General features: G+C 26.6%; 1 protein-coding gene across 1 annotated transcript in view; it reads right to left on the reverse strand.

The window, feature by feature from the left end:
- Positions 1–13,924, reverse strand: part of LOC113560239 (sex peptide receptor) — a 223,998-nt gene that overhangs the window by 198,422 nt on the left and 11,652 nt on the right. The window lies entirely within an intron of this gene.

The following is a 13,924-nucleotide window of genomic DNA, read 5'->3' on the forward strand; positions in this document are numbered from 1 at the left end:
GGCTTTATTTTGACGTTATATTTTGCTAAACATATTACAGCGGATAAAAAAAAAAATCTATTATTAATGACACACTTCGTGTTATTGCAGCCCTGCGGCGTGTCGTGATATTCTTATAATCCATTTTTTTTATTGAGCCCCCACATCACATATCGATATCACTGCATTTCTATTAAATAAAATGTCTAATAATGGTTATGAATATTTTCTGATTCGTTTGAATTAAATCGTATTGCCGATACATTTTTCTACTCAATTTTAATTTTAATCTATATTGTCGTTTTGATTTAAAACTGTTTATTATATGATATGTCCTCAAATTTAAACGATTTCAGAGTAATTTTAGTAATTGTTAAAGATTGTCTACTGCAGATGTCTTATAATAAAATTGTTAGCATTTTCAAATTCGAAACGAGCAACCCATTGATTCTACAACGATTTGTTTTTTTTATGTTTGTACGTGATCACTTTTTCGGGTAACAAATTTTATATATTATCGCTCTACTTTGACACGGATGGTAGTTTAAAAAGATTATTTCTAGTATTTATCGGTAGTTTTCAAGAAAATTGTGCTAAATCCAATAAAATTTACAACAAATATATTTTAGTATTATTAGTCATGTTCATATCTTAGATTGTATAGAATAATGAAAGCTTATTATTTTTGACTTATAATAATAGAAAATTGTTTCAAAATTCTATTGATTTTTAGATAAGAAATAAATAATGAAAAAAAAAATTGAATTTGTACAGCATATACAAAAATATCAGATTTTTAATTTTTAATTCTTAAATTTGGATAGAAATTTACAATATAAACTACAACGTGTTATTCATAATTTGAAAACAATGAAAATCGCCAGTTATGGTTTGTTTAGAAACATTATTTTGAAATATGACTAAGCAAATTAACTTAAGCTACGCTTATAAACGATTTTTTGAATGTAGTAGTTTATCATCACATTCAAATTAAAAAGTAAAAACTACCTTATACTGAGAAAAGCTAAGTGAATTAACTATACCTCACCCAGTCTTTCTATATTTGGGCCATTTGTCTGCAGTAACGTAACATTATGGAGAAACTGAATTTTCATATTATATATATATATATATATTTGTAATAATATTAATGTTAAAAAATGTATTATTACAATTTAAATTGCGCACTGAAAGTAGGTAGTTTAAATTTATGTTGTTAAATAAATATTTATTTTTAAAAAATAGTTCTGTTGCATAATAGATTTCTAATATATTTTGTCATTAAGTAGATCACTATATAACATTTTTAAATTTGATTAAATTAATAAAAGAGGTGGACAATTGAGTATGTTGTATGGTAGGTGATGACGATGAATAGGTCAGTATAATATTGATGGATGTATTAAATTTGAATTCAATGTCACATCGTTACTTAAGAAAAACAATTCTAAACGTATGTACAGTCTATCGGTTATCAGGTGGATCGCGAATACTATTATTGAGCAACAATAAAATGATGAATATCGTTGTTCATAATAATATTTAAATAAGTAATTTCACCTAAATAATTTAAACTTAGAATATAAACAAAAAATTATGCTTATATATGTTTTAGATTTTTTGGTTGAGAATGAAAAATGTTTAAGGAACTTTATATTAAATATTCAATTTGTTGCTATAAAAATTGCACATTTCATAATTTTTTAAATGTAGAACAGTTTGCTAATTTTTGTATTTTTGATAACTTTTGTTAAAATTCATAATTAAAATGCTCATAAAAATAAATTGTATCTAAGTTTTTTTAATATTTTTAGGTGTCTATAGGAATAGTTATATACCTATGGAATCTTATATTAGATTTTCAAGCTTCCTGACTAAACGAAAAAATTATTATCAACATTTATAGAAATAAAACTAATGAAAATTTCAAATTCCAAATGCCTATAAATAACTCAGAGACAAGGAATATTTTGAGAATTTTATAATGAATATAAAATGATAGTATAAATATTTGGTAAGCATTTCAATAACTACGGTTAATCGTTTTCAAATTATATATAAAAAAAAAATTAATTTTATTCAAACTTGGGTTTGAGTAAAATTTCCTATTTTCCTTCATATGTTATTTGTTTTACCCGGTTATTTTGAAAAATACTATACGTTTTAAACTTATACTTCTCTAATGTAAAACAAAATTCAATTTTCTATTCAAAGTCACCCTCTAAGTGAAAAATTGAAGCATTTTTCGGACAATGTATTGTGTATACATACAATAAAAAAAAAAACATCCTAACATCAAAGTAAAATCAATATATTGATCACTCCGCTTAGTCCACCTCTAAAATCTCGTTGTACCTAATGTACCTACCTATACAAAAAATGATTTTGAGCAAAGAAAATGAATAGATTACCATTTATTTATAGAGATAGTATATTAACCATATTTTATAATAATTTATAAGTAATTTCTCAATTTGGGAGGTTGCATTAATTATTGTTGTAAAAAATACATGACATATTTAAATTTATATCAGCAACCGTCGAATGGTGTGAATAGATTTTTGGTAGAAGTACTCATTTTTGAAATTTTATCGCATTATATATAGTAAATAATAATAAAAGCTATTTTAAGAAATTTAAAGCATTTGTGGCTTATTTATCTATTTATATTAATAATAATAGTCAAGTGACTAGAATACATTGAGAATAACTCATTATTCTCTGTTTAAATAACCAATTTTGATAAAACTTCAAACAATTTTATAAAAAAAAAAAACTGTAGATATAATTTTTGATATTTTTGTGACTGCTGTAAGAAAAATTTAATAAAAATATTTTACTAATTTAAACACAAATTGTAAAAAACTTAAAAATTTAAAATTTGGAAACTTAATGTTTAAAAAATGTCAAATAGATCCAAAATTATTTATCGTGGGGTAAATTAATATTTGTCCTAATGATTATCTAGTTTTTACCAGATTCTCTATTTTTTATTTTCGATTCTCCAAAATAAATGTTCGGTGAAAAAAGCTATCAGAAACCGCTTTAGATGTTGAAGATAAAAAAAAAATAATAAACAATTAATTTATTCTTTTGCCTATCTAAAATTAACAAATTAATCTACTTTGATATTTTAAAATTTTTAATAACACAGAAAATCATTCACCCAATATAAATTAAACTATACTTTGATAATTATTATTTGTATTTTTTTTCCTTGCAGAAGAACAAAACATAAAGTTTACTGTAAAATGAGATAGATTTATGAGATTTTGAATAAAAAAAAAAAATAATAATAACCTACATAATTTGTCTTATCTGCGTTCTTTTTATTATAATTTCAATAACGTATTAATTTTATTTATTGCTTTGAAATCGGGGTTTTCGATGTTTAGTTTGTAAGAACAAGAAATACTGTAAATACCATTGCCACATATTTTTTTGATGATAAAAACGAAAGAATTTATAATCATTATACATTTGGCTTTTATAGTAGCTTAATGTAATATGCCGTGGTACCGTATTAACAGTATTTGACTGTAACCATATAATTGTATTACATGTTTCAACATCAAATAACAAAAAAAAAAAAAAATAAATAAATAAAACTTTACTCCCTTTAAAAAGTTGTATGAGCTCGCTTAGCTGTTTGTAGGTAGCTATTATGTTGTTATATTTTATTGTTATACCCTCTCGCTTTCGAAAATCCCGATTCACACTCCTAATTATACTCGTTAATTATATAGTTGCGTTACATCAATTCACTACTCCGTTATGTATACCGCTATACATACAATACAGTTTTATTCGTAAAAAAGAATAAAAATAATAATATATTTATTGTCGTAACGTTATACTTTGACAGTGGTTAAATGAAAAAGAAACTAGCATTTATGGCAACTAAAGCGTTAACGGTTTGTGTGCTGTTTGGTTAAACTTTAATTAGCCGTTGAGTTAATTGTGTTCCAATTATACTCGGTCGCAATTATTCAGTCGACCAATACACAGGTCGATAATACACAATCAATCATGTCTTAATGCGTCTCATTGTCGCGATAAAAATAAATAAAACAAGAGGGAATATCAATTATTCTGTGGTTTGAACGGTAAATGAATATAAAGAACAGGAAAAAAAAATAAATAACAAAAATGACGGAGAGGAAACAGCGTCACTCGTCTTCACTCATATCCGCGCTAAAAGCAAACAGCGGTATAAATTGTGGTCATACGATAAATTCGAAAACGTACTGGCGATCGAAAATCGATTCTGTCGGTACGGCGTTGGTTCGCAGCTGCTGACATTTGCTGACATTTTATTTTTTGACATTTGTGCGCAGTTCCCTTAACGCACATAGAGACTAACGAGAACGTTTAAAAACGTCAACACGATATCGTTGCGTTAACGTCGTGCGGAATATGCGTTTCGTAATAAAAAAAAAAAAAAAAAAAAGATAATCGATAGCCGTTCGTATAGTTGTCGAATGGACATGTGTATGCGCGATAATCTATGTTATACTCGTCCGACGTTGTATTGTATAGAGACACTGTTATTATTGTTATAACGGATTATGACGACTTAAAATACACAATCTTCCATCTTAATTATTGTATGAAGTAATTATTTGTGTCATCAAGACCGTCTTATAACATCTGATAAACAATCCCGGCCGGGGCCTTTAATTCCATGTTTAGCTATCCATGTGTCCAAGGACATCACAATTCACGAGAAATGGAAATTTCATTACAACCCTACAGTAAAGTACACTCCGGATAATCGGATAACTGATTTATCGAACAAGCCGCAGCCTCAAGGCAATAAATATAGTACTAAAATGTCGAAACAAATAACGTGTAATGCGGTATAATATGCATATACATATATAGTCGTATCGAATTTGTGAATCGCAATTCTATAGATTAATTGCGCATTTAAATTTTCTAAAATTATCAAATAAATATTTGAAAATTAATGTGACTATAGGCTTGTCATTATATTGGGTTGAAATTGTAATCGTTTCAGGGTTTACTATTAATGAATAATATTATAAATTAACATAATATTATTATTAACCGTTATTTTTATATCAAAAGTTCCCAAATTTATAACTATTGTGATTTAATTTTACAACTGATTTATTATATCGAATATAAAATATATATACAAAAAAACACAATGGTCTTCAACCTTATTGGACTTATGACCCATTTCAGTTGTTATTGTTAATTATTTATTATCGAGGAGTGGCAAACCCGTATGTTCGAAAACAAAAAAATAGCTGATTGAATAATTTTGTTTATTTGTGTAAAACCAAACAAATTTTTAATTAATTTAATTTTCTTATTATATTTATATTATTTGCTTTGTATGATTGAATAAAGTATATTTTTACTACACATTTCTTTTTTATTTATTGAAAGTATACTGAGATCGAATTCTAAAGTTCATGACTTAAATCTGATTGAATTTGATAGAACATACCAGTTGTTTTATTAGACATTCAACTAAAAGGTATTTTTATTAAGTACTAAACACTGATACTCTAATTGTACGTTTTTTCGATGTTATTAAATAAAGTGAACTTATTTAAAATATGTCTCATTATAAAAAATGTTGTTTTTAAAGATATCACTTAATATTATTTACATCAGTGTACATTTTTGTACTAAATTTAATATTGAAACTTAAGATTTATATAACTAAATTATTTTTAAAATTCAATATCATTTGAAATGTATAGATTTTTCATGGTTATAATAGTTGAATAACTGCAGTACGTTTCGAAATGAAATATATAAATTAGTATATTATGATACTTTAAATTTTCAGTCTACTACATTTTTAGTTTTTATAACAATATGGTATTTTTTTAACATCTACCTACATTCAGCATGATGCGTCACATTAATATAATTTAAGTAATTTAAAAATTTGACTTCTTTGTAAAGTAATTTCTTTTTCGACGTATCATATCAGTGCTACATTTTCTTTGAAAATCTCTCCCGGATTTTTCGTCCAATGTAGAAGGCAAATGTGTTTTTTAAATCTCAATCCCAACGGGAAGTCACGGACCTCCGACCGTGCGATGTTTTCATTATATTGTCGATTTTTTCAATAGGGGTAATCCCCTCGGAGGAAAATCCTTATCTTGAACTTTTATTTTAGAGGTATTTTTTTTAAATTTTACTCATGTCCATTTGATATCCAATGTTACAAGCGCCTAATCATTTCAAGAATATTTATAAGAACGTTGTCAAAAATAAAAAATGAAATATGGTGGTAATGAAATTTTATATAACTTATATCAATATAGTTAATCATTGACTAAAATAGTATTAGCTACGAATCGAATCGATGATGAATTTTGTTCTGATATCAATTGTTAAAATAAAATAAAATAAAATAATTGTACTTGATGATAAAATACTATAAAATATTCAAAAGCTGCATTTTTTTTCAACGAGTCAATTATGTTATACTTTTATATATACAGCTATTATTGTCAAAATATACTGTAATGTTGTAATCATGTTTTTGGTGTGAAAACGATAAATTTGTAGATTTGAACAAACTGTGCACTTGCCGCCTATTGCAGGTTACTCTATTGCTAAATCCGAACGTTTAACCGAAGAGGGTGTCCGATAGGAATAATATATCGTATTTCTTAAAAATGATAAATATCACGTATGCTTATAAATTCATTTTATTTATTTATCTTCTAATCACTAAGAAGCTAACCGTTTGGCAATAATGTTCGTCACGGTCGGTTCTATACCACAAGAGTCTCAATCAATCATACGGTGCGTCAGTTTTATGTCATAATAATAATATGACAGACATGGAATGACGCTAGACAAAGTCGTCTGAACCAAAGGTTTCGCATTATACTCCAACATAACGGCCGTAACACCGGAGAGGAGGGTCGTTAAGAGAGTTGATGTGCTGTTTCGTGATAAATTACTAATTTACCCTCGTTTCACGAGAGATCTGTCGACAACGATAATGTAATGATGACGCTGATAACATTATGATGCGGACAATAGTTTATCTCGACAAAGGAAACATTCTGCATGACACTGGGACGCGAACTACATAGGGTCAGACAAAAACTGAATTACGCGCAGTGGCAATCCTGGACGCGTGTACCGCGAAAAACTCAACACAAATATTATATATAATACGATATACCTGTATATACATACATACAGGGCATAGGCACATATACACCTCTAAATCATACACATAATATTTTACACCGTCGGGGGATTACTACAATATGCGTCGTAATAATGTAGTAGTGGGTGAACCATTTAGGCGCCAAAAAACACTAACAATGACGGCGACGACGACGATGACGATGGTGATGATGATGATGACGATGATGATGATAATAATAATAATTATTGTTATTATAATAACATAAATTGTATTTTCGGGTGCCTACACCTACCTACTGAGCGTGGAAATTGTGTTTTTCGTTTAAGCCGTATAGGAAGCACACCAGAAATTCGGTAACAATTGTTTTAATAACGCCCGAGTTAAAACGCGTTTATCTACCTACTATGGTAACCGGAAAGTATGCACTGCTGCTACTGCTGCAGTATGTGACTATATGTGCACACGTGTACGAAATTTACTTGTATATTGTTTTTTTTTCTTCAGTCACTCGCAATAAACCAGAGAGGAAACAACGAAAGCAAATTATTTCATTTTAATAAAATACGAAACCCGAACAACACGTTTCTCCTTAGAAATTTTACATAAAAATCACATAGCGTTATTTTTATAAATATTGCTTTAATTCTGATTGATCTGTTTAAAAACAATTTTACTCAATTCTTTCTTCGCGAATCGTTTTTAATAGTTCTGTGTAGTGTATAAAAAAGTGAATCTAAATACAATTTATTCTAGACCTTCTAAAGTCTATTGTTGTTCATTATTTTAACAATTTTAATAACAGAGCACATTTTATTTGTTCAAATATATGATACAACACAAATTGGTTCATAAAAAAATACAGAATAGTACATTTATAAATCTTAAAATCATAAACTTTTTCGAGTAAAAATAGAGTAGTTGTCACTTAGTGTAAAAAGGCAGAACCTTTCATGGTTGCTTTATTGGATTTGTAGAATCAGATTATTTTCCACCCTATGTATATGTATATCCTTTTTATAGTAAAAATAAAGTTTTACACTTAAAATTTAGGTATTGTTAAACTTCTATTTTTTTTATTTTTTTTTTCGCCATTGAGTATCTTACATATCTTTTGAATTGTAATAGTATTTTTAATTAAGCTTATCATATAAATTTATATTTAAGTATATAACTTACGAATAATGATAGTGCTAACGCAGTCATAACATAGATAACAAGGTAATAATACATAATATTATAAATGTTTTAAAATTGTATAGGTTAAAGTGTACCTATCCAATTTAGGTTTTCTTGGAACAAAGGTTATATTTTTTAATTTAAGATTAATGCATTAATATTATTATTAGATTAGGTTATACTATAATATTGTAATATTGTAATATATTGATGCAACTATATTATTATTGTAAAACGAAAAAAAACCAAACTGTATTTCCAAACTTCAGTGCACTAAAGTTTTAAATCAAATTACTAGAGTGCGTACAAATCATCATTCTAATCGTGACTAATGATTGTGCGAACTCAAAAATAGAGCCTCAGCGCCTAAAATGTATCAAATTTTCGTTTGCACTAAAATCACTGTTAATTATTTATGGTGTGTTACAATTAAGATTTATGATAGAAGAATAATTATCGAATATTCGACTGAGTACGTTCCCGTTATTAAAAGCTAGTAGAGAAAATAAATTAAATTAAAAAGGCAATTAAGATTATTTTTGAAAGACAAATCGCTTTGATGAAAAAAAAATATATTGCAATTTGAGATAATTATAACTATATAGTAAAAATAAACAAAATACTTCCAATTAAATTCACTATGTAACAAGCGTCATACTTAAAACATTTTCTTGATTTGTTCAAATGATTAATTGATTATTTTTTTCCCATAATATTACTAATCTAATTTAACAGTAAGTTATAACTAAGCAACTTTTCAAATAAAATATAAACAAATAAACATTAATAAATAAACACGTATCTATTTCAGTGATCTATGAGAGCATAAGTTATATAAACAGTTTCGACAAAAAAAAAAAAAAAACAATAAAAATCTCATTAGGACTTAGTGTTAACAAATTTAAGACAAAAGTACTTCTTGGCAATTTATTTTATATGTGTGGAGGAAATTTTTGAAAACTTGTGTTTTGAATCTTGTCCCGTATTTTCTTGAATTCCTTATTTGTATGTAAATGTTTATACTTGAATTTTGTGACTTTTTATATTAAAATAAATAACGAAACTCTACATGTTCCAAAATGTTGAAAAACGTTAAATCGTTAAAGGTTTGTAATTTAAATAAGATAGACGAGTTGCGCATGTTATATTGCAATACGACTATATTCAACGTTTGTCTAACCAATATTGATTTGACACATCCTTATAGACAACTCAGCATTTTTTTTAAATAAACACATTATGAAGATTGAATACGATGTTATTCGGTGTGGTTATTTAATAGAGAACACATCGCATTCTATTTAATTGAAAAATGTAAAGTAGATACATGTGGTTCTAAAATTGTACATATAATATGTGACTCGTATTTTTCTCATCTTTATAACATTAAATAAAATCACCAATTTTTTAAATACAAATCTATTTTAAAATTTATACGATGAATATTATCGTGTAAAAAATATAAAAAAAGGTAAGCTAACCTACAAAATATTCGGTGCATCAAATTAAAACATTATTATTTGAATCCATAAACTACTTTTTTGATATTTATCTAAATACACAAAAATTGATAAAAATCATAATTAAAAAATAAAAAATAAAATAAGAAGTTACCATTTGAAATTAAAACGTGAATACTGATTTCATCATGCTAAATCTTAATTAGTATTAAGTATGAGGGTAAAAAAATTAGAATTGTACTCAGTGTAAGAGTTACATATTTAGTGCATTTAAAATAATAAGAAGAAAAATAAGAATAATTGAATTTTCTTATATTCTAACAGTACGAATTTCGAAAAATTCTACAGCGATTGCAAAATAATTATCAAAAATATAATATCATACCTCTAGAATCTAAATGTAATTATTTTTTATATAATCATCTATATATTTCATAATTGTTTGTTTCTAAGTAATAATGATTATAGTCTAGTAATAGTATATATTATTATAAAAAATATTAGATTGCTTAAGATTAATTGTAAATTGTAATCACGAATAATATAATGGTAGGTTTATTGTCCAAAGCCTCAGGTTAATATTTCCTTTTTGTTAAAAAAAAATATAGTGTTTATCGTCTAATAGATCATTTTATTATATTATTTATGCGAATAATTACGGTATTCTGTGGATGACATCGTTGATAAAATGTTGAATTGAAAATTTAGATTTAAAATCATGAGATAAGCTTGTGAACTGTTGTTTCTTTTTGAATGTCAGAAGTGATTGACGCTGATGTCGAAACGATTTTATTTTTCTATAACCTTATTAAGTAAAATACATATACAGGCACCTTATATGTGTTGTGTGCTTGTGATTTTCTATTCCTATCCTATAATACTAATGCGTGCAGCTAGTGAAAATTGGAAAATGTCAAAAAAACGAACGAGTTATAATATGCATTGATTGAGTGATTTCTTGTGTAAATGAGAACTACTAAAAAAAAAGTCGAATATTTTATTTATTATGAGATGCCTTTAATGGTTTCCTCGTCCATTGAACTTCTAAAGTTAAAAATAAAAAATAATATTTTGTAAACATTTTATATTAACTTCAAACGCTGGCCTGATCATAATACTGTATTTGTATAATTTGTATTCATTCGTGTTACATAGTCGTGCTTCAAAATATAATAAAAAACAGGTAAGTACATAGAAATTTCCTGTTATACTTATATTATGTTTTAACATTAATCAATTTTCATACAATTTAAAACTTTTGAGTTCAGAATCAATGCAAATATTTAAAATAACTTATTTTGATCTTAGCCACTACAGAATAATTAATGCACAAAGGCATGTTTACAACAATACATATAATGCAAACGAGTAATATTATATATTGCTGATAATTTGATAATATTTATAAACGTTGGATTTAGCTCAACCCATATTCGTTTTTGTGATTTAATTATGATCAGAGATCATTCAAAATAGAGCCATCATAAACTCGTAATATAATAAATTATAATATACATTATACGTGTAATATAATAAATTTAAATTTCGTATCACTTAAAAGTGTCTGATAGCTACGATATTATGCACCTTATTTTGTGTAAACAGTGTACAATTTTCCATCACGTATATGTGTGCAAGTAGTTGGTTCTATTATAAGTTATAGATTAATTATCGGAAATACAATGTATAGGTTTACTTATTTGGCTGTTTAGAATTAACTGGGGCTATATAAATAATACAAGCATACATACAAACAATGAGACTGTTCTAAATAACCGTGCATATCACCTTATACAAATATTGATGTCAAATTCTAATATTTGCTTTTTTTATTTTATTTATTTTTTTTTTTGCTTATATTACCTAACCACTAATATCGTTTTCGATTTATTAAGACAAATAACAAGTCTACACTGTATTGAAAGAGCGTTTCCTGACACGTGAACGATTTGAAGTAAACGATAATAATTATAAATTTATAACACGTTGTATAATAGTGATGCTGCATGATTTGGATGTAGACTGCTTACGGTTATGTTTTCTCTCGGGTGTATGATATGGTGTGCGCACAGAAAACCCAAATAAGTCATACCTATAAATAATATCCGACGACGTAAAATATTCAGAATACAGCAGCTGTAGTGTAGGTATACCAATGAGCACCGATTAGCACAGAGATTGATATCGAAACGGTCGGACGGAGTGGAAATATAAATAAATAACGATATTATTATTATTGGTATACTGATTGTGGTGTGGGCGGTAGACGGACGTACACAAACGAGATCGGTAAGTAGGGGTCGTTAGTACACAACCATCGGTCACGACTTAGAGGTCCAAGCCATCAAGGTAAATATGTTGATAAATATATATAGGTACCTATACATACGTGTGTGTGTGCGGTGTGGCCGTGAGGGTCGTCAGATAGGAAATCGGTCAACGTGAGTAATGTCCGGTCCACGTGCACAATACTCAATGCACTGAGTAAGAAAATATCTGTTATTTCTTTAACAGTGTTCGCTATTTGTGTGCGAAAAAAAATGTGACGATGATGATGACGATGATGATGACGATGATAATAATAATATACGTACAGAAGCCAACGATTATCGTAAAAACACGTCATGTACAGTGGATTTAATCAAAATTTAATTTTACAATCAAACTATTTGATTCATTTTCTATCAAAACGGGTATTTAAATTATGCGAGTACCTATTGCCAATAATAACATTTTTTGCAACCCTCCTCACCGGTATTCGTGCGTATTTTCATCGAATGTCTATCGCACTCAAAACTATAATTGCAATTCGTTTGCGATTCGGTAGTATGTAACTATGCCACCACGTTTGATATTTTTCAATCGTTTTCCGACTCTTTGGTAACCATAATATTAAAATGAACTGAACAACTAAAGTGACTATTCAAATCATACCATCCATGTAATTTGATGTAAATAACAATTTTTATTTATACTAAATATTTATTTTTAACACATGTTTTATATATTTTATCGTGTTTTGTAAATTTTACACTAACAGTTTCATATAAAAATCAAATTATTATGTGTTCGAAAATTTTAATAGAATACTTCGTAATAAAAATCAAACACCAACAATGTTTGAACTTTTTCAGAATATTTTCAACAAAAGTTTTAGAAACTCAATGTACATTTTAATTGTGAATACTTAAACTAATAAGTAATAAACAATGATTGTTTTATTAGTTATTACTTTATAAAATATAATTAACCTAACTGAACAATTAATAATTAAATTTATTCAATGAATAATTATAATAATTTACAATTATGTTCCCTTCAACATTGGCGTAGTGTTTTTTATTTACATTGAACATTTTAATTGTTCTATAATCAAAAATCCATCACAGCCAATCAGTTAATGTAAAAAAATATACTATAACAACAAAAGTGTCAACCTTGATTCTGATTTGAATTTTATTATCTTTCAGAATTAAAAATAAAAAAAATGATTGTTATAACTGTTATTATTGTTTTTTTTTTTGTTCGTGCAATGGGATACGAATTAAGGTATAAATAGCATATAGCGTATATTATAGAGAATATAAAATTGTACACTTCTTCGTTAAAAAACATGAAAGAAATTTTAGTATGTTTGAATTTTTTTGTGAAAATAAAGTGAATCATTATTCGTCGAGGACTATCTAAAACAGTTCAAATTACACCACATCTGCTGATAAAATAGAAATGTAATATTATTTTTCTCTGTAATAGTTTCTTGTTACCAATGTTATTTGTTATTTATTTTCATTTAATCATAAATATATATTTTTCTTTTTATCATTATTATATTGTTGAGAATATTTTATTTTTCATCCAAATTTCCCCATGTCTCTAGTTTCGATATTATTATAACGTTAGAATAATGCCTATATATGTGATCATAAAAAAATATCTTCCCAAAACAAAAAAATGTAATTTTAAAAATTCTCTAGTTTTTCCATGCCGAAAATAATTATTATAGTTAATAAATTTAACAATAATTATTTTACACAATGTTGTATTATGATTCTAGTGCAAGAACGTTTCAATTCATCAAATATATTTATTGTAGTATATCGTGTTAAATTAGGTACACAATATAAGATGCTTCAATATAATTATACTTCAGTTA

This window comes from Rhopalosiphum maidis, chromosome 3 (genome assembly GCF_003676215.2).
Source record: "Rhopalosiphum maidis isolate BTI-1 chromosome 3, ASM367621v3, whole genome shotgun sequence".
NCBI classification, from domain to species: Eukaryota; Metazoa; Arthropoda; class Insecta; order Hemiptera; family Aphididae; genus Rhopalosiphum; species Rhopalosiphum maidis.